Consider the following 19,615-nt stretch of genomic DNA (forward strand, 5'->3'; position numbering starts at 1 on the left):
CCCGGCCCTGGTCTCCACATGGGTCCTTAGTAAGGGTTCATCAGTTCCAGTATCTGCAAGGATCACAACGTGCTACCCCCAATGTGCCATCTCCTCCTCCTCCCCCTCCCCCTCCTCCTCTTCCTCCTCCTCCTCCTCTTTCTTTTTTTGCCTCTAGAGTTATTGCTGGGGCTCGGTACCTGCACCATGAATCCACTGCTCCTGGAAGCTATTTTTTTCCTTTTGTTGCCCTTGTTTTTTTTTTAATATAATTGTTGTGATTATTATTGTTGTTGTTATTGATGTCGTTGTTGGATAGGACAGACAAAAATGGAGAGAGGAGACGGGGGGGAGAAAGAGAGACACCTGCAGACCTGATTCACCACCTGTGAAGTGACCCCCCTGCAGGTGGTGAGCTGGGGGCTTGAACCGGGATCCTTACGCCAGTCCCTGCGTCTTGCACCATGTATGCTTAACCCACTGCACTACCGCCTAACCACCCCCCGACACAGTGTGCCTTCTAAACAGTATTGAAATTAAAAAATAAAAGACTCTGGTGGCTTTGACGGGGTTTAACAAATGGGAAATGTATTACATTGCAGTTATTTAGGTACAGCACAATCAGCAAAGGGGCAAAATTGGCTAAAATGATGGCCGGGGCCATGAGTCCATAAGTTAGTCACCAGAGCTCTGTTACATATGTTTGCTTCCTGGGAGAGGCAGCATGGCGGGGCTCAGGGGAGGAGAAAGGGAACCGAGAGCAGGAACCGGGACAGAGATCTATTTCCAGCAGTCACTAGCTTAAATCAGTTCTTATCCACCCACAATCCCTTGTGGGTCTATGTAAATCTGTAGTCAGCCTGCCGCCAACCTTCTGCTAATTACGTTGTCAGCCATATGCTAGTTACATTTGTGTCCCAACAAACTGGGAAACACACAGCTTCTTGGGGCCTCACTATACCCCGGGTATTTCTGATTGTGCAGACTCTGTGACAAGCACTGACAGGAAAAGGGAGGGGAAGGGAGAACAGGAAAGAACAGAAGATACACAGATGGCTGTGGAGAGCACAAGACTGGACAGAAGATTCTGCCAGGAAGACTGGACCTGTATCTTTGTTCAACTGAGAGGGCCGTGTTCCAGGTGGGGACATGGCCTGAGACTTGCTGAGAAGGAAGTGCCGTGAGCACAGACTGTCCTTGACCTCTTCCAGGGACCTGGACCTGCCCCCTCTGTGTCTGGGAGCATGCCTTGTGTAGAAGCCAACTCCTCAGAAAATGGAAGCAGCTCCTGTCAAGCTCTTCTGTGCTACAGGTCTAGGAAGGTGCTTCTGCAGCTTGATTTATTTAGGTAGCAAAGTGGTCAACCCTTGAACTCTCCAACCTGACCCCCAAAACAAAGTTTTTGTTGACTGTGATGAGTTTCTGGAATAGGCACACACCACGAAGAGACCTTCTGTCGCCTCTCCAGCACTCCTGGTAGTGGTGTGAAGGGTGTTCTATGAGTCTTCCTGTCCCTGTGAGGACAAGCGCAGGTCTCACAGAAGGACAATAGTTTACCTGGGAGCCTGTGGTAAAAGTCTTTTCAGTAAATGAAAAAAATGTGAGGAGAATAACATGCAGCTCAGAATTGGTATCTTAATATATCAGATACATCAGAGGCCAGAGGCCACAATCTGATTTTTTTTTCTTTCTCATTGCCATCAGGATGATCTCTGGGGCTTAGTGCTGGCACTATGAATCCATCACTTCTGGCAGCCATTTTTTTTCCTTTCTATTTTATCTTAGTGTTGATAGTATGGAGGGAAATTGAGAGGGGGAGATAGAAAAGGAGAGAGCAAGACACTTGCAGACCTAGTTTACCACTTGTCACTCGTGAAACATGCCCCCTGCAGGTGAGGATCAGGGGGGTTCGAACCTGGGTCCTTGCACATGGCAGTTTGTGCACTCAATGGGGCACATCACCACCTGCACCCTCAGTATGATTTTGTAAAACTGCTGAAGCAAAGAACTGAGAACAGGAACAGCATATGTCCCTGGTGCTGAAAGAAACATCTATCTCCTTGAGAATTCAGTTGTGTCTTCCTGTCAAAGATGGCCATTCTATGAAGCAGCTGGGAGTCAGAAAAGAATTTTTCAGGCCCCACTCCTCACTAACTCTGAGGCTGTGTTCAATTTGCATCCGTTCTCTGTGCCTCAGTTTCCTCACCGATACAATGGGGACAGTCACAGCACCTACTGCTCAGGGTGCGCATCTGGCCCTACTAGGTTTGCACAAGCAGCCGTATGAATAAATAGATATTTCTCGTTGCATATCAGCATGGGTGTGGTCACAACGGAAGCTTAAAGTGCAGACAGCACAGCAGTGATGAGAGCAGCCAGTGTCCCCACACACCCCCATGTCTCTGTGTGCCTGGCAGAAGCTTGCAGACACCTTCTAGCAAGTCTTCATGTAATATCACTGATGGCTTCTTGGGAACTGTGACTTTAAGCAATAAAAGCTAAATATGTAAGAAAAAAAGAAAAATACAGGTTCTGGGCCAAGTGGTGCACCTGGCAAAGCAGATATGTTACAGTTCACAAGAAACCTAGTTTAACCCCCTGGTCTTCACCTGTAAGAGGAGACTTTTATGAGTGGAGCAGCAGTGATGTAAGTGCCTCTCTGTCTCTTTTGCTTCCAGGTTTTAGCTATTATGAATCATGCTGCTATTAATAGAGGTGTACATATATTCTTTGGCTGGGTGTTATGGAGTCCTTGGGGTATATCCCTAGGAGAGGAATTAATGGGTGATATGGAAGGTCAATGTCTAGCCTTGGGAGAATTTTCTAGACTGCTCTCCACAGAGGTTGGACCAATTTGCATTCCCACCAGCAGTGCAGAAAGGTTCCTTTGTCCCCCACAGCCTCTCCAGCATTTGTTGCTGCTATCCTTTTTGATGTATGTCATTCTCACAGGGGTGAGGTGGTATCTCAATGTTGTCTTTACTTGCATTTTTCTGATAGTGATCTGGAGCAATTTTTCATGTATTTGTTAGCCTTTTGGGTCTCTTCTGTAGTGAATGTTCTGTTCATATCCTCTGCCCATTTTTGGATGGGATCATTTGCTTTTTTGTTGCTAAGTTCACTGAGCTCTTTGTATATTTTGGTTATTAGTCTCTTGTCTGATGTATGGCATATGAAGATCTTCTCCCATTCTGTGAGGGGTCTCTTTGTTTGTGTGATGGTTTCTTTGGCTGTGCAAAAGCTTTTCAATTTGATGAGTCCACCTGCATATCAGGTGTCAGGCTCAGAAGAAAAGAAAAACTAGTACAGTCATAGGTCCTTTAGAATATAACTAAAACAGGCCTACTAACTATCTACAAAACAAAGATCCCTAACTCTTCATCTGCACTATTCCAGCCTTTAGGTTCATGATTAGTCAACAATTTGTTTGGCTTTATATGTTAACTATTTTTTCAGCCACCAGGTTCCAGATGCTAGTATGATGCCAACCAGACTTCCCTGGTCAGATGACTCCACCAATGTGTCCTGGAGCCCCACTTCCCCAGAGCCCCACCCCACTAGGGAAAGAGAGACAGACTTGGAGTATGGACCAACTTGTTAACACCCATGTTCTTCGGGGAAGCAATTACAGAAGCCAGAACTCCCACCTTCTGCACCCCATAATGACCCTTTATCCCAGAGTGATAAAGATTAGGAAAGTTACCAGGAGAGGGGATGGGATATGGAGTTCTGGTGGTGGGAACTGCGCAGAGTTGTACCCCTCTTATAATATGGTTTTTGTCAGTGTTTCCTTTTTATAAATAAAAATTAAAAAGAAAAGAAAACCTTGAGTGAGTTCACTGCTTTGTTTCACGCCAAATCTCCTCAAGTAGGAAGAGGAATCACTACCCCACCAGGCCACAGAAGAGCTGAAGAGTGAACGGCATACTGGAAAGTACTATTTCCTAATTCAGTTAGTTACCATCTTCTTGTTTTTCTCTCTCTAATTATATTTCTTACTGATTAGGTTAATGAGCATCACAGCTGTGGCTAGGCAGGTCAGAATGGCTGTTTCTTGCTGGTCTCCTGCCCTCCTCCTGCCCTCTCCTGGGTCACCTGACCTGAGGGATGGACCATCGTCCAGTCCTTCTGATTTAGAACCCCTCCTCCTATCCCTGGGCCTCTCCTTCTGCCCCCTTGGACTCTCTTCTTCTCCTGGGTCATGTGACCTGAAGACTGTGTCATAGCCATTGATAGGTGTTTGTTCAAGTGGGCCAATCACTGTGTCCATTCTCTGGCTACTGTGATTGGTCGAATCAGCCGTTCCTAGACTTCTCTGCCTAGAACAGGAGGGAATCCCAGTTCCCTGATGAGGGAGACATGCTGACTCTGGAGGCTGTTGTATCTTCCAGAGAGCTCAGGCCTGTGCACAGCAGATCCTGTCATTGGAACAGTGTCTTGGTGACCCAGCAGTCCTACTGCAGGGACCCTGGGGCTTGTGGCGCAGCAGGTCTGGAGAAGAGAGAACAGTCAGAGATGAGAGGGAGAAGAGAGCACTGCTGGTGAGCTCAGCCTCTCCCATTGCCCCTAGTTTAGGGTGTGAATGGAAATGCCCCTGTTTGAGCTATTCTGGGCCAGGGCTCTGTCATTGGTGATCTGAGTGCCAAGAGCAGGGGTTGGCCAAGTGTCCCTGTTGGCTGGTGATTGTCTTGTGATGCTAGGTGGGACTTGCAGGCTCGCAGCTATACTTTTGCCAAATGAAAGAAAGCATCACCAGCCCAAGCATAAACAGCAGGAGAAGAATTCAGTAAACGGAACATCATCTAAACCAAAAAAAAAAAAAAAAAAAAGAAAGAAAGAAAAAAAGAAAAGAAAATTTGGCTAAAAAAACAGCAGGAGAAATTGAGTTGTCGATTGACAAATGGGAGAAGATATCTTGGTGTGACTAACACTTGGTAACACTTGGTGTTTACCTTGGCAGAACACCTGACATTTTTCCTGCTGGGCATCAATCACTTCTCCTGTTAATTGTACCCACTTTATTTTGGGATCCCACATTCTCCTCACAGGTGGCAAAGGTGTCCAACCCTCTCCTGTGAGTGCCTTAGCATAGAGTCCGTGCTGAGCAGATGTGCCCCAGAAGCCCAGCACAAGGCTGGGGCATATCTCCACCTTGATAGAAGTTCAGACTCTGGTCCATCCCTCAGGTCAGGTGACCCAGGAGAGGGCAGGAGGAGGGCAGGAGACCAGCAAGAAACAGCCACTCTGACCTGCTTAGCCACAGCTGTGATGCTCATTAACCTAATCAGTAAGAAATGTAATTAGAGAGAGAGAAACAAGAAGATGGTAACTAACTGAATTAGGAAATAGTACTTTCCAGTATGCCGTTCACTTTTTACCTCTTCTGTGGCCTGGTGGGGTAGTTATTCCTCTTCCTACTTGAAAAATGAGGAAATGTGGTGTGAAGCAAAGCAGTTAACTCACCCAAGGTTTTCAAATAGACAAGTGGCTTCCCTCCCACTCCAGATGCCCCCAAAGTCTTTGCTTGAACCGCCATGTCCTACTGGGCACCTACTGTGCTTGTTAGTCTTGTCTTGTCCTGTCCTGTCTTGCATTCCCCTTCCCTCCTTTCCCTTCCCTTCCCTTCCCTTCCCTTCCCTTCCCTTCCCTTCCTTTCCCCTCTCCTCCCCATTCCTTTCCTTCCTTCCCTTCCCCTCCCCTCCTCTCCCCTTCCTTTCTCTTTCCTTCCCTTCCCTTCCCTCTCCTTTTTAAATGAGAATGTGTGAGTCTGGCCATAGTGCAGCGGGTTAAGCGCATGTGGCGCTAAGCGCAAGGACCAGCATAAGAATCTCGGTTCAAGCCCCCAGCTCCCCACCTGCAGGGGAGTCACTTCACAGGTGGTGAAGCAGGTCTGCAGGTGTTTATCTTTCTCTCCCCCTCTCTGTCTTCCCCTCCTCTCTCCATTTCTCTCTGTCCTATCCAACAATGACAACATCAATAACAACAATAATAATAACTACAACAATAAAAATTAAGGGCAACAAAAGGGAGTAAATAAATAAATAGAACATGAGAATGTTTTGAAAATAGCAGGCTAATCTACTGAGGACATTGGTAAACTAATCTCTCAGACTTGACCTTCATGTGGACTTGGGGGTGGGTGGTGAACTGCCTTCCTAACTGCTGGCTACTTCTGACTGGTCCCAGCTGACCAGAAACGCTGAGAGAAGATTGTAGGATTGTCTTGGAATCAAGGGGCAAGGATTCCATGACCATTATAAAGTCTACCAAAACAAAGAACCAAGAATGTCCTACAGTGTCTGTGTGGACCATTTACCTTCCACATCCGTATATGCATACATTTGTTTCTCAGAGCTGGGGAGCATGAGAATCTACAAATCTGGCATAATGGTTACACGGTACATTTGTTTCTCTTGTATCCAGCTTTGGAGTAACCCTGTCTTCACCCTGAGCCACCTCTTCTCTTGGCCTTGTGTTTCTGGGAGCCTTGGCCACGCCAACATTCTGTAGCATCCGTGGTCCAACACCGCATGTGGACTGTGGAGTCAGCAGCTGCTTCTCCTCCACAAGCAGGGTGAGGCTTTACTCCTGGCATATCAATCGACAGCCTAACTGGAAGCGTGGATCTGCTAACTCTGTCTGCCTCTTACTTATCAAGGCAACTTATCAAGGAACAACTGAGTCTTCATCAACTCCACCAGCCAGCTCTCCTAGCTATGCAAAATACATGGTCATCTGTAAGTAATCCATGCATTAGGAACCCCAGTCCCAGGGGTTTCGTACAGCTGCACGTGAAAATGTACAAAATTGACACGCACCTATAACCGACCCATCCCTTTCTGCACACTACAGAGACACACTCTAAACTACAGCTTTGTTTAGGGGAATGGGGGGAGGGGGATGGAAAGAGACTGAGATTTTCCAGATTTGTAACTTCTACTCCAGTCCATTAGTGAAGAATGAGAGCAAAAGAGATGGTCTGTCTACAGAATGGAAAGCAGTCATTGAATCAAGAGAACAGTGAAGTAACGAGTATGTCCCAACAAGGAAAAAATTCCATGGCAGATACCTTTAATAAATACTTGCGATTTTTATTTATTTACTTTGAACACAGAGAGAAATTGAGAGTGAAGGGAAACATAGAGCAGGAGTGAGTCAGACAGAGACACTTGCTTCACCATTTGTGAAGCTTCCCCCCTGCAAGTGGGGGCTGGCTGGACTGGGGTCCTTGCACACTTTGAAGCATGCACTTAGCCAGATATACCACGACCCAGCCCCCCAATTTTTTCATTGCTGCCAAGGTTTTGCTATGGCTCAGTGCCTGCACGATGACTCCACTTATCCTAGTGGCTATCCCTCCCCCATTTCTCCTCCTTTTTATTAGATAGGATAGAGAGAGATTGAGAGGGAAGGGGAAGATAGACAGAGAGAGAGAGAGAGAGAGAGATACCTTCAGCCCTGCTTCACTGCTGTGAAGCTTCCCTGTAGGTGAGGAGTGGGGTCTGGAAAATGGGTCCTCATGCACTCTAACAGGTGTGCTCAGCCGAGTGCACCACTGCCCAGCCCCCATGAAAGATTTCTGAGCAAGTGAAGCATATTAACAGGCAGACAACTCTAACATAACAGGAGAGTTTAAAAATACTGAGCAGACACAACTGCAAATACTGGCCAACTGGGAGCCAAGTCAAGAAGCACGAGCTGTCTGTTTCTGTGGAAACAATATGTACTAGTTTCTTTTTTTCCACCTTTTTTTAACTATCTTTATTTTATTTACTGGATAGAGATAGTCAGAAATCGAGAGGGAAGGGGTGATAGAGAAGGAGAGAACAGAGACACCTGCAACACTGCTTCACCACTTGCAAAGCATTCCCCCTGCAGGTGGGGACTGGGGGCTCGAACTAGTACTGGGTGTACTAGTTTCTTTATTACACAGAAACTCTGAAGTATGTACACCGAATGTATAGTTACTGTTCTTAGCCAAAAAGGGATCATGGAAGGTACAGATTTTAAGCTATATATTTTGGTAAAGATTGAATTTTTATTAACAGGCTATTTAATAATTTTAATTGACATCTTGGAGTCTTAGCTGTCATTTAGGTTTAAGAATTTCACCAAGGGGGTGGAGGGGCTGGGTGGTGGCACAGCGGGTTAAGTACACATAATACAAAGTGCAGGAACTCGCACAGGGATCCTGGTTTGAGCCCCTGGCTCCCCACCTACAGGGGGGGTTGCTTCACAGATGGTGAAGCAGGTCTGCAGGTGTCTATCTTTCTCTCCCTCTCTCTATCTTCCCCTCCCCTCTTAATTTCTCTCTGTGGTTTGCAAGAGTCTATTTTTTTCTCCCCTCTCTATCTTCTCATTCCTTCTCAATTTCTCTCTGTCCTATCCGAAAAACTTGAAAAAATAGCCACAGAAGCATAGTAATGCAGACACCAAACCTCAGTGATAACCCTGGAGAAAAAAAAAAAGAATTTCATCACAGAGTCCTTATAGAAAGAAAGGGAGAATGGGGGCCAGGTGATGGTACACCCAGAAGTGTGTACACATTACCAGGTGAAATTTCTCTCTCTTTTTTTTTAATTTATTATACTTTTTTTTCCTCCAGGGTTATCATTGGGGTTTGGTGCCTGCACTATGAATCCACTGCTTCTGGAGGCTATTTTCTCCATTTTGTTCCCTTTGTTGTTGCCCTTGTTGTGGTGTTATGGTTATTGTTGCTATAGCTGTTACTGTTGGATAAAACAGAGAGAAACTGAGAGAGGAGGAGAAGACAGAGAGGAGGGAAAAAAGACAGACACCTGCAGACCTGCTTCACCACTTTTGAAGTGCCCCCTCCCCCCATGCAGGTGGGAAGCTGGGGGCTCGAACTGGGATCCTTAAGCCAGTCCTTGCACTTAGCGCCACATGCACTTATCCGGTTGCGCTACCGCCTGGCCCCTAAAATGTCTCCTTAACCCTACTGAATAAAGGTAAGACACCCAGAAAGGATCACTGAGGCTCAGAGCTTCACAGAGCTTAAAGAAGCTCTATCTATTCAACCCAACTTGGGAACCACAGTTTAGAAGCCCCACGTGGAGCTCAGCCCTCAAGTCCCAGGACAAGGCACTCTCTTCCCAACCTTGCACTTGAGATGGGCTCTCTCAAACAGTCAAGACGCAAGACACACTGTTTAGACACATGGCCATTCTGACAGAAATGTGCTCTGCACAACTTTTCCAGCAAATGATTTTCACTTTGAGCTCCTCGTGCCAGTGGTCCCATGAGCCCTGAACACAGTCTGACTATAGCAGAGGCAAGGGGTCATTCCTCCTCACCCATGTGCCCCCTCCCCCTCCACCCAGGACTCCACTGAGTGACCACTGTGCAATGCTGTATGCTTCCAGTGGGAATGGCTCACTGCTTTCTCAGAAACTTTGGTTTGCTGCAGTTCATGCCATGATTAAAACGTGCTGTGGGGTGGAACATACCCCCTCAGGGGAGCATTCTGTGTGAATTAGGGAAACAAATCAGGCCAAAGTTCTCACAAAGGTTTTGCATGTTTGAGGCTAGCTAACAGCTCACTTGCGTAGTCTGTTGTTTCGCCATGTGCACAATCCAGGTTCAAACATGGCCCCCACTACACTGACAGAAGCTTCAGTGCTGTGGTTTCTCATTCATTCTCTCTCTCTCTCTCTCTCTGCCTCTGTATCTAAAAAAAAAAGTTGTTTTGTGTTTGTAATTCTGAAATGCCTTAAATTTGGCTTAAGTGACTTTGCTTTATAAGTAACAGGGATAGAAGAAAATTTATGTTTTCATTATTCTAGAAGTTCTGACAAGATTCTGTTTCTCTTAATTTTCTTCTTCACAAATTCATGCATTAAGAAAATTATTTCTAGATCATGGACGTTCTGAAATTTCTTATGTTTGACTGAAAAAATAGCAGTTACCCATATGGGAGAGGACATTTTACTCACTCTGTTCTTGGAGAAAGCTTTTCCACCAAATGTCTCATCAACTTAGCTCCCTTCTGAGACACACGTCTCTCAGACACAGAGTAGACTTACGTTAGAGTTGTCTACCTGTTAATATGCTTCACTTGCTCAGAAATCTGTCATGGGGGCTGGGCAGTGGTGCACTCGGTGGCATGCACACATTATGGTGCATGAGGACCCATTATCCAGACTCCATTCCTCACCTGCTGGAATATCTTTCTAATCTTCCCCCCAAAATCTGACTGGCTGGCATAGCTGAGTCAACATTTTCGCACTGGTCTAATGCGAGAAGTATGTTTGAGCCTCCCTCCTGTAAAAGCCTCACTTCTCATTTAAAGAGCTGTCCTAGAGTGTGTTTAAAAGTGAACACAAAAATAAAAAGATGAAATACATACATAGCATTTTTTACATTTGCTTTAGCATTTTTTAAATTATTTATTGGATAGAGACAGAAACAGAGAGGGAAGGGGGAGACAGAGAGACATCTTCAGATCTGCTTCACCACCAGTGAAGTTTCCCCCTGCAGCTGGGAACCAGAGGTTTGAACTCAGGTCCATGTGCATGGTACCATGGGCATTTAACTGGGTGTGCCACCACCTGGCCCCAGTATTTTTTTTTTAACTAGACCTCTCATTTTGGAAAGATGTTAAATTTACAGGAGACAGTTCCAACACAGTGCAAAGTTCCTCTCTGCCACTCACCATTGTTATCAACGCTCAGTATCTTGACACATCTGTCAACACTAAACTGACCAGGACACATTTCCAGCAAAACTAGTCTCATGATAAACTCACAAAAACAAACCAAGGCTGCTGCACTACTACCAAAGAAACACCACGTTGCTGTGGATTCAGCCCATTTGCCAAGTGTTTGAAAAGGCGGTATCAATGAGCAATGCTTTGAGTGTAAAATAACAGTGGCATAAGCAATGTATACAGTTGATTATCTAGTGTAATCTGAAGGTAGACATTCTAGAATGGGTGGCATAAAAAAAGTCTTCTCCAGGTGGGGGGTAGATAGCATAATAGTTATGCAAAGAGACTATCATGCCTGATACTCCAAAAGTTCCAGGTTCCATTTCTGAAAATCAAAGCAGGAGGTCACACACAGTCTTGCATCACAGCATGGTGTCCTACACGAGGGAGTCTTGGTGATATGAAGGTTCAGAGAACAGAGCTGTGTCCAGAGGTGTTCTGTCCAAGGAATGAGAGGGTCTACACCCCTGCTCCTCCTGGAGGTTCACCTGACCCGCACCCCTGCATGGCTGTCTCTGCCCCAAGAGAGATGAGTATCTACCCCCTTACGCTGTTGGCTCTACACACCCTCAGCTGGAGCAGCAGGAGTGTAAACACCAGAGGTCACTGACAGAAACTGGGATGTAGACAGCAGTTCCTTGCCTGATGTAACCTGATAGCCCTGGAGTATAAAATACCCACATTTGCCCTGGAGAGTCATTTTGTGGTGTGGTCTACACTGTTTTGTTTTTTTTTCGGGGGGGGGGGGGCGGGAATTCCAACAAGCTGCATCTCATGTGTTCACAGAAGACTTCCACTTCTGGCACAGTGCAGGTGGGCTCTCCCCCTCCCGCTTCCATACTCTATGAAGATCTTCCCAAAGAAGCTTCAAGCCCTTCATGGTGTCATGCCACCATAGTCCTGTCCAAGATGCTTCTTCCATCAGCAGCGCCCCACCAGTGCAGTCTGGTTCCCCCGAAGGAGGCACTCTGGGCTCCCAGGATCCAGGCCTTGTGCGGTCTGTGCTCACCTACACTGCAGCTACCAAGCACCACTAAGTGCTGACTGGCCAGACGGGGCCCCAGGGTATTCTCTAGGCATCACTCACTGCAGAGGAGCCTGGCAGGACTGGTGTATCTAGCTCCATCTGCCAATCAGGGCTGTACCCACTGAGCAGCTGGGACCAGGGCATCCAGGGCTCCCCAGACAAAGCAGGCTACCTAAGGTCCATGCCGGGAACCCTGCCTACCAGTGCCCCAGGGCCTCAGTGAGCTCTAAACTGCCCCTCTTTCAGTATGTGCAAAACAAACACCGTGAATTTACTGGGGGGCTTGAGTCTCTTTCTCATCTGCTTATTGTGCATCACAGTAAAAGTTGATCATGACTTTAGGTAGATGAATGGGTCCTGTGTCATGGCAAAGCTGTTGCTTTCTCCTTGATATCTGAAGATCATCACATCTCTGTCCAGTTTCTCTTGATGGGCAGCTCAGTGGCTCCATTCTCTCCCCCCTGCATGTCCAGTCTCACAAACACATCTCCCCAAATTCTTCCAACCTCATTGTGGCTGAGGCCCCTCTGCCTCAGCTCTCCAGCCATCCCAGAGGCCTAGCCTGCCCTTGAGCTGGTGGTTTGGTGTCTGTTACCAGTTAAGTTTTTTTTTAATATTTTTATTTTATTTTATTTATTATTGGATAGAGAAAGAGAGAAATTGAGAGGGGAGGGGTAGGAAGAGAGGGAGAGAAAAACAGAGAGACACCTATAACCCTGCTTCACCACTTGTGAAACTTTCCCCCTGCAGGTGGGGACCAGGGGCTTGAACCTGGGTCCTTGAACACTGTAGTATGTGTGCTTAACCTGGTGCACCACCACCTGGCCCCACCAGTTAAGTTTTTAAAAGATAGAGGCTGGGGCCAGGTAGTGGTGCAGCTGGTAGAGCACACATGATGCAATATTCAAGGACCCAAGTTCAAGCCCCTGGCCCACACCTGCTGGGGGAAGTTTCATAAGCACTGAAGCAGTGCTCCAACTCAGTTCTCTCTCTCTCTCTCTCTCTCTATATATATATATATATATATATATATATATATATATATCCATCTATTTCCCTCTTCCATTTCGATTTCTATCTCTATTTAAAAAAGGGGGCGGGGAGTCGGATGGTAGTGCAGTGGGTTAAGAGCATGTGGCACAAAGAGCAAGGACCAGCATAAGGATCTCAGTTCAAGGCCCCGGCTCCCCACCTGCAGGGGAGTCTCTTCACAAGCGGTGAAGCAGGTCTGCAGGTGTCTGTCTTTCTCTTCCCCTCTCTGTCTTCCCCTCCTCTCTCCATTTCTCTCTGTCCTATCTAACAATGATGACATCAATAACAACAATAATAACTACAACAATAAAACAACAAGGGCAACAAAAGGGAATAAATAAATAAATATTTTTTTTAAAAGATAGAGGTCACCATTTGGCAGGGCTGAGAACATAATTTATCCCCTCATCCAAATCAGATGGAGGAACAAGGAGAGATAAGAACAAAGCAATTGGCAGTTGGATCTTCCTGTGGGAATCCTAGAGGCTGGGGAAGGAACTTTAAAGTTGATTTTCAAGGTAGAATGAGCTGGAATCTGACCACAAGAGAGTCTTGTTTGAAAGGGGCAAACAGGCCTGAGCTTTTCAGGGGAGCCCTATCAGGTGAGGAGCATAGGGCTTATAGCCCAGCTCCCCACCCTTCACCCTGGGGGTTCACTGTGCCTCACCTCCTTCCTCTCACCCCACCCCAAGCTGCCTCCCGCTTTGGATTCTCCAAGGGCTGGACATCCCTTCCTTTAGGTCTCAGACTGCCTCCTCTAAAAAGCCCTCAGCAAACATCCTGAACAGTGCTGCTCCCTCCCTGTGTTTCCACAACTATCCCAACCCCACCCTCTTCACTGCCTCTAGGGAAGCCTCCTGAAGGCTCTTTTTATTCAATTTGTGAGATTTATTTATTCTTATAGACAGAAATACTCTTCTACAGGAAAGACCAGATGACTGCTAGGCTCTGGGATGTGGAGCTGCTGGAAGATTAAACTTGGGGCCCTGGTCCTCAGGCATGTAAATCCTGTGTTGAGCTACAGCCCAACCCTTGAAGTCTCTTATTTCCTTTCCTTGTGTGGAGCCCACCATCCTTACTAGGGATGTGAAGATAGAGTTCTCGTCATCCTTATTCTAGTCCATCACTTACATGTGGCCTAGAACACAGCACACACACTACCTGTTGAATGAATGAATCAATAAGCCCATGGAGTCTCATAGACTTTGGTTCAAATACCCGCTTTGTCATTTTCTGATGCCCAATGCTATGTCATTTCCTCATTTTGAGAATGACTGTGAGGAACATGGCCACAGCAACAGACTGTCCTGATGACCAGGCAGCGGGATGGTCCCCACAAAGCCACAGAGAGCACAGGGCAGAGTAGTATGAAGAGAAAGGAGACTCAGCTCTGTCAGGCACTCTGCACCCCAGCTCACTCTGAATCTTCCCAGCTCGTGATTTTATCCCAAAATTTACAGCACAGGACTGTCACAGGCTGCTGCAGATAGTGGAAGGGAATTATCAAATAGGGTCTGAGTACCAAAGTGTCATTAACTGTCCCTTGGTTACAACCTTTCTCAAGAGCTGGCTTTTAGCAACACAGCCTCTGAGGCTGGTTCTGGCTTCTTCCTCAAGGCAGGAAAGGGCTTCTGTCCACTGGAAGAGTTGAAATGGACATGTCACTGATCGTGGCCAGCCAAGATCTCACCCACAAGTGACCAATGAGATTATTATTCATCTTTAAGGCTTTTTCCCTTCTTAATCCATTGCTCTTCTTTCCATGACACAGTATCAAATCGCACATATTTCAGTGGCAAAAGATCAACACATCAATCTAAATAACAATGTGCTTTGCTCTATGCCCAAGTTGATATTCATTTTACAAAACTGGGGAGATTGGAGACAGAGGTAACTTCTGACATTGCTGGATCCAGAAATTCAAATAATCCATTCAGTTATTCAGTCTCTGCCATCCTCCTCTCAGCAGACATTTCTTTGATCTTCCTCCTTTCTTGCTCTGATTCTCTTCATTTGCCAACTGCATTATTTCCTATGCTAGGCAAATGTTCTTTTCTTGTCAAGAATTACTGCAATTTCAAAAGCCAGATGTTATTACTGTTGTTGTTGTTGTTGTTTATTGGATAACTGCAATTTTAAAAATTTATTAGTGGCTTAATATTAATTTACAAAGTTATGAGGTAACAGGGGTATAATTCCGTGTCCTTCCCACCACCAGAGTCCTGTGTCCCCATTCTCTCCACTGGAAACTGCAGCAGTTCTCCCAAGGTCACAGACATGAGTTGACTAGTATTTCTATAACTATCTATAGTTATATATTTGCCCATTTTTTTCTATGGTTCTGCCTTCTCTTCTTTGCTAAGTCACACTTACATCATTGCTGCTTTCCAGTGTCCTTCCTTTTTTTTTTTTCTTCTTCTTCTTCTTCTTCTTCTTCTGTCTCCGGGTCTTGATAGAACTGAAGTTCAGAGCCCTCTGATCATCTTACCCTAACATTTCTCCTCCTCTGGGAGTATGGATCAAAATTATTTTGGGGGTGCAGAAGGTGGGAATTCTGGCTTATGTAATTGCTTCTCCACTGTACATGCCAACTGACAGGTAGATCCATACCCCCCAGCCTGTTTCTGTCTTTCCCTAGTGGGGTAGGGCTCTGGAGAGGTGGGGTTCTAGGACACATTGGTGAGGTCCTCTGCTCAGGGAAGTCAGGATGGTCGGGTCAAGAATGATTACAAATCAAAAAGCCACATTTTATTATTTATATAATTTTGACTCTCCTCCTCTTCTCTCTGACCTATCTTTTTTTATTTTTTTATTGGGGAAATTAATAGTTTACAGCCGATAGTAAATATAGTTGAATCAAAATCCCCAGAACAGGATTGGGCAGTTTTCCAGTCTTAGTGCGCCATCTGGTGGACAGAGTTCAAAGTGCCCCTCCTAGCAGTGTTGGGAACAATGACACCAGCTTTGGGGACTGGGAGGGGCCTCAGTCCAGCTGGAGAAAGGGTGACATGCCCCTTGCACTTGTGACTTTTATTAAGGTGTGTGTGGGAGGGGGTCAATGGGTGCAGACCTAAGAGAATAGGAATTAAGGCTTTTTGCCAACATGAGACCACACCTCTAATTCTTGACCAAGGATTTAAAAGCAAATTTGAACTTTAAGGGGACTGGTTTGGGTGGTGCTTATGCTGAGCCAGAAAGGATTTCCTGCTGGGAAGACCAGATCTGAAGCAGAGCTTCCTTGCGTTGCCAGCATTTCTTATGAAATTTCCTTTGATGATCGTGGTGCAAACTGGTAAAAATAGGTGGAGGTGATTTCCCTAGGAATCTAGGGAGGCAGAGAATGAAAAGAAGTGAGGGTTTGGGGCAGAAAGCCAGGGCTTGGTGCTGCCAAGTCTGAGCAGATGGTGGCTATGGGTTTTGTGTCTGGCCCCAAAGGCAGCTCCCTGAGTGTGGGGTGCAGTGCCTGCTCCGCTAGACATCAGAGGGCAGGAGAACCCCTTCAAGTACCTGCCCCTCAGTTTCTTTGAGGAAGTATGCAAATCTTTCTCAACTACAGCCAGTGTGTTTCTTCTATCCTGATCTCTTTTGCTGCTAACGTTGGAAAATAGCCAACTTTCATATACTTCCCTGAACAACAGCTAGACTCCATCCAACTCCTCACTGTCCTTATCCACCAAAAGGACCCTTTGTTTATCTTGAATGACCTCCAAACTGGACACTTGGATGGAGTCTGTCAAGGAGACAAGTGAATAAATCCTGAACCCTAAGAACCCTCACCCCAAATAGACTGTACCTCATGTTGGTCACCAAACTCGGGCTTCCCACAGTGTGCCCCACCCTAAAGTCACCCACAGGCTGCCTGCCCTTCCAAACAGACCATACCCCAAACTGTCCCCCACCCCCCCACACACAACACCCCCAGACTGCTCAACAGGTACAGGCTTCCTCTCACAGCAATTCCAAATAGTATCCCCTCAACGTGCCCTCTTTTAAATTTTTTTAAATTTTATTTTATTTTATTTATTTCAGATAAAGACAGAAATTGAAAGGGGAGGGGGAGAGAGGGAGAGAGACAGAGAGACACCTGCAACACTGCTTCACTGCTGGTGACGCCTTCTCCCTGCAGGTGGGGAACAGGAGCTTGAACCCAAGTCCTCACACACTGTAACTTGTGCGCTTAGCCAGGTGCACTGCCATCAGCCCTCACCCCAGCATGAATTTATGATAAAAATTCCAGATGTCGACACTGCTCCTTAGCCTGCTTCCCAGTTCAGAATCTCCACATCTCCCTTATTCAAGTGCCCTCTTTACAAATGAAAAAACAAAAAAACCAACCTCATTTTCCTTTAAAGAGACTATTCCTCCCTCCAGCACCAGCCAAGCAGATGCTTTCCCAGATACCCCCTTTGCAGACAGTCTGAACCCAGACTGTTCACCAAACAAACTTCCCCCAGGCTGCCATGCCCTCAAGACACCCCTAGGCAGCCCTCCCCAAACAGACCACACCCCAAACTTCCCTTCCCACAGACAATACCCTAGTCTGCCCAATGAACACAGGTTCCTACATACACACACACACACACACACACACACATACCATTTCCCACGCAGGAAGCCCCCAGAATGTCCTCCCAAAACAGACTGAACTCCCCCATTGCCCCCCCAAGGACCCCCCACCAAGGGATTCCCCAAGCAAACTGCAGCACCTGACAACTCACCAAACAAGCACCCAGACTGCGCTCCAACACATGTGCTCCACCTGGTATGCCCTCCCCAAAGGGCCCCCAAGCAGACTGTACCCCTACACTGGTAAAACATAAAACATCCACCTGAGTGCATACCTCACACAGCCCCCCCAACAGACTGCACCCTCCCACGTGGACAACACCACACAGGTGACCCCTCAAGATAGCTAAGGATACTCAAAATGACCCTCCTCAGATACACTGCCTCCAAGGAGGTCTCTCTAATTATAAAGCACCCCCAGACTGCCGGCCCCACAAGGCAACCCCTAGAGAGCTGATGAGAATCACCCCTGAAGGGATCCAAGTTCCAACGTGAACCTTGGCGTCCGTTACCTCAGACACCACAGGATGATGAAACAGGAGTCCAGAGATGGCCACACTGGTGTATGTCCCAGGTGACGGGATTGCACTGAGTACGACCCCAAACAGATCTCCCTCGCGATTTTTATTGACCAAAATATGGATTACATCCAAAGTGGAATGAGGAACATCAAAGTATATTTTCAAGGGCACATGCATCAGGGTAGTTAATGTCTGACTACTCAGGGAATTGTCCTAAGTGTCACTTATCAGGCAGAACTTCTGTTACCATATGAAATATGTCTTACCTCAGGTCCATCTTGCACATTCAAGACTGGGAAGGGTACTGGTTTCCATCATGGTCTTTCCATCATGGTATTGTGGCTGGGAAAGGGGTGCTGTCTCTGCAGGTCTGGTGAAATCTCTGCAGCTGACAGGGATAGGGAGATGTCTCTACTGATAAAGAGATGTCTGGAGGGGAAGAGACGTTTCTGTAGGTGCCGGAGGTCTCCAGGGGAGACATCTCTACAGGAGTGAGGGCTCTGCATGTGGGAGGTATCTCCACAGGTGTGCCTACCTGGGGTGAGTCTTCTCCCTCCATCAGAATATCCCACGGCCTCTGAACCCCTTGCTTTGCAAACAGCACCCCATTCCCAGCAGAGACCCAGCTCTATCCTTTCACTCATGAGGAAAGCCAGGCCCACTCCTTCCCAGTCACAGCAGACAGGTCTCTGTCGGGGAGAACTCTGTGCCCACACAGCCACCTGTTCTTTTTATTCTTTAAAAATATTTTCTTACTTATTTATTAGTGAGAGAGGGAGAGGGAGACCAAGACAGAGACAGAGGCAGAGAACAAGAACACCACTCTGACATATGCAGTGCCGTGGGCACACACTGCACAACCTCCTGGGCCTCCAGAGTTTATTTATTTATTTATGTACGTATCTTTTTAGCCAGTTCATTTTATTGGGAAGTTAATGGTTTACAGGACAGGACAGTTGTTGGCATATGGGGACAATTTCCCACCTTGCCATAAGAGGTGTCTGAACAGCACTCTCACCCTCAGCCTAAGTTTGCTTCCATCATCAAGCACCACAAACTCAAAGTCCTCCTTTCCCCCAGCCCTCTTCCCGTCTTCCTTCCCCAGAGTCCTTTGCTCTGGTGCGATCCACCAAAGCAGTCCAAGTTTTACTTCTTTCTTAAGCTCTGCCCATGAGTGAGATCACCCCATATTCATTCTTCTGTTTCTGAGCCACCTGTTCTTTAGGTGTGTGTATGTGGGGGGTGTGAGGGCCTGTGGGGGTGGCTACAGTGGGTCCCTGTGAGAAGATCAGAGTGTATGCCACAAAACATCCCTTATTATAAACACTATTTAACATCTATGTGGAAACACTAGGCCATGTCTCCCCCAGCGTATGCCTCCAGCACAGGGTCTATTATATGTCCGTGAGAAAAGATCATGACCCCAACATACAGCTCTAAAGATAAAGGTAAGTTTAAATCCACGTGAGGAAAGAAAAACACTGCACAAATGTGTCCTTCAGCATGAAGACAGTTTTCCATTGATGTGAAAACAGCAAATATGACTTCAAAATATGACTCACAACACGAGAATTATATGAACCATTCACTTCTGTATTGTGCTTTGTCTGATAATGTCCCATAGCTGGTCCTCCTCCACCCAATAACTTTCATTGTTTGTTGCTAAAGCTGACATTTAGGTGACATCTTGGGAGCTATTCTGTCTTACCCAGTTTTTATGGGTATATCCCATGAAAACAAGAGTGATGATATAATTCAACTTTT

This window comes from Erinaceus europaeus, chromosome 21 (genome assembly GCF_950295315.1).
Source record: "Erinaceus europaeus chromosome 21, mEriEur2.1, whole genome shotgun sequence".
In the NCBI taxonomy this organism is placed as follows: Eukaryota; Metazoa; Chordata; class Mammalia; order Eulipotyphla; family Erinaceidae; genus Erinaceus; species Erinaceus europaeus.